This window comes from Rutilus rutilus (assembly GCF_951802725.1).
Source record: "Rutilus rutilus genome assembly, chromosome: 8".
Taxonomy (NCBI): Eukaryota; Metazoa; Chordata; class Actinopteri; order Cypriniformes; family Leuciscidae; genus Rutilus; species Rutilus rutilus.
The window spans coordinates 15,369,698-15,373,268 of record NC_140222.1 but is presented as its reverse complement, the minus strand read 5'-3'; positions in this window follow the sequence as shown (position 1 = coordinate 15,373,268).

Genomic DNA, 3,571 nt, shown 5'->3' with positions numbered 1-3,571 from the left:
ACAGCTGGAATCTGTGATTTTGTTATCAGAAGTAACTGAACTATAAGCTAACATTGAATCATTTATAGAGAGTGTTGATTGATTTGTGTGTCTCTGTATATTCTGAAATGTGATTTCAACACATTTCATTAAACCTTCACCTTAAACATTTTTAGGATTTAACCTCTAACCTTTACTCAAGTCATTTCATTCATGTATTTTATATTGTATTTTTATTTTATTTTTGGAAAGGTGAACGCCTGGATATGACGCTAGATGGAGCTCTAGTATGTGTATACTGCTTGTAAGTTTGTGTTATGTGATAGACTTGCCATCATTGTGTTAGTGTCATATTTATTAAGCCTATATATATATAGCCTATATAGAATCAGTGTTTTAAAATTAGCATTCACAAGTTTTGTTTTTATTATTGTTAAAATAGTTGATTTCTCTAAGAGGTTGATTTCTTTTTTTTCTTCTTTTTTTTAAGCTAGTGAATCACTAACCTGAACCTATTTAAAAAAAATGGGCAGTAGTTTATCTGTGTCTGTTTTACTTGTTGATTCTTGAAGTAAAACTCAAATAGGCTACTATAGAGGTCAGTATAATCGTTTTGCAATTTTTTATAGTTATTTATTTTATTATACCTTTATTTAACCAGGAGGACCCATTGAGATTCAGAATCTCTTTTACAAGAGAGACCTGGCCAAGGTATAGCAGCCAAATCACAACAAATGCATACATAACAAACACCAAATTACATTTTCACGATAAAAGAAGTACAAAATGTTAAAAATAAAAATATAAAACACAATGAGACTCTTAAAGAAAACCAAGAACATGTTTCCATCACAACACTCTTTACAGTAGTTTTAAATTCATTTATGGATATAAGCGTTTCTAACTTTAGCTCTTTTTGTAGATTATTCCACCCCCAAGGTGCTAAATAAGAAAAAGCAGTTTTTCCCAATTCGGTTGTAACTCGTGGCACATTAAAAAGCAACCACTTTGAGGAGCGTAGCTGATAGGTACCAGAGCAAACAGAGAGGATTGTTGGTTCTTTAGGTGCACAACTGCAAAATGTATTTATTGCGCTCCCTATCGGTCAAAGGTAGAGTTGTTACTGTCTCGTTGGGTTAACAGCTGATACTTTTCTTCTTTTTTTTTTCATCAGTGATAGTGATATTCATAAATAAGGTGTATGTTAAGAGGGACAGTAGCCTATCTGTGTGTGTGTTAACCATTTTTGATAAATAAATTAGCTTGGTTTAAATTCCAAAAATCTGTGAAAGGACCAGCCAAACCAGTTAAGAACCACTGCTCTATAGACCTTATTCTCCAGGGAATCAGTTTATCTTTAGTTTTTTCTTTGAAATTCCGTTTTTGCGATAGCTCTGTATATTTGTCTGACATCGCTGTCGAAGAGTTATTAGTTTTATAATTACTTTAACTTTATTTAGTATTATTTTAATATTTTAATCTAATTTAATATATTTAATAGATTAACAACTAACTAATATTTTTATTTTAATCAAATTATTTATTAATTTATTTAGATCTTATGTATTGCTTTACTAATTTATTTTAATCTAATTATTATTCATTTTTATTTATAAATGATTACTTATTAATAGATGACGACACTGATATCCATACACTAAATGGCAAGAGTATTTATTATGTATTTTTTTGGCAACACTAATTACAAAATGAATCTGGAACAGCGGTCTCGTCATGACCAATCAAATCAAAGTAGGCGGGGTTTATGTTCACAGACGCTGCAGAGCATAAGGTGTAAGTAGCAAACTAAACATTTCATAATTGACAGTTTTTAGGATATTAATGTTAAACGACCGACAGAATTAATCAGGCACATTAATAAACTTTGTTGTCGAAAGTTTCTCAATGTGAGGGGAAGGGTCGTCACTAGGCCCACTTTAGGATGGCCTTTGAGGAACATGATATCCAGAGCGCTCGTGACACAATTTCTATGCTTAATAATTTAATAACGTGTACAAATCATGTTTTGCAATATATTTTGAGAGAGGTAATTTTCTGCTTTCAACAGAAAGAAAGAAGAAAACACACAACAAGTACAAAAAAACAGTACAAAAAACAAGCCGTAGGCTAAATGGGATCAGTATTTACATTTTAGTATTGTAGTAGCCTATATTTATTAGCCTGTGCATTTTCTATGGTATATATGAACCACTAAATTAAACTAATACAGAGCATGTGGCAAAAAAGTAAATCAAAAGATTCGATATGAAAAGCAAAAACAAAAAAGACACAAAAGAAAAACATCCTGGCAGAGATTAAATGTGAACAAAACAAAAAATTGTGATGTATCCTTTATGAACTCTTACATTAATTCTTGTTGATTCAGATTTGATCACCGTTTTTTGGGGACATTTTCATAGACAGCCTGCGTCTTTGATTTCTGAAAAGAAACACAAAGTCAGTCAGGAACAAGGCCATTAGGTTACTAAATTTCTAAGTTATGAGTCTGAGTAACTTTACAACAAGTAGCCTAATAATATTTATTATTATTATTAATCATTTTTATGGTGCCAAGCTTAATCTGCAAATACTGTGAATTTTGTTTTTCAAAGAGCTAAGACGTTAAGTTACTACAGAACAAATGCGAACATGGAACAGCAGGAGGAAATGACATCAAACATCCTGTTCATCACATGACTTGTCAAACAGTTAAATCATCAAACAGTTGAAGTTCTGAAGGTTTGTCATGACAACCTGCACTGAGAATAACTGTCACACTAAAGCAACAGCAGAGACACTTGTTACAGCACATCTACAAAGAAAGCAATGTCTTCTAAAGCTGCATGTCAGCTCAGATAATGATGAACCGCAGCTCGAGGACACACTTCAGCACAGGTGACATGAGGAACAACTCTGTGTCTGGCTTTCTCACAGTGTTGTAAAAACTGACTTTGTTTGGGTGAACTGAATTATAAATAAATGTATTAGTTACTGTTTATAGTTTAAAAAAGATTCTTCAAATATCATGGACTGGCTTTGGTGTTGCGGTCAAAGTTCTTACATCTACAACGAAAACAATTCATAATTATTTCATGATATTTGTACATTAAAAAAAAAAAACCGTTGAACTAAGTTCAGCTTAATGCATTTGTTTAAATGTAGCTAAAATCAATTGTGTGGAACCACTTACGATAATTTTTTTTAGTAAATTCAATGATTTCAGTAAATTCATTGATTTTACTAAATGTTTTTATCGTAAGTGGTTCCACACAATTTATTTTAGCTACATTTAAACAAATGCATTAAGCTGGACTTAGTTCAACGTGATGCATTTGTTTAAATGTAGCTAAAATTAATTATGTGGAACCAATTAACATATTTTTTTTAGCAAATTCAACTAAGTCAATGAATCATTTTTTCATTGTGTAGATAATATCCAGGCTATTCTATACAATGATCTTTTATAAATCAATAAAAATACTTAATAGTGTGAGAAGTTTTGTGTGCGCAAACATCTGAAGTATATTGCACTCAAATGGACATATTCACACAATATGCCCGTCTTATATATGAATAACCTAATAATCTTATC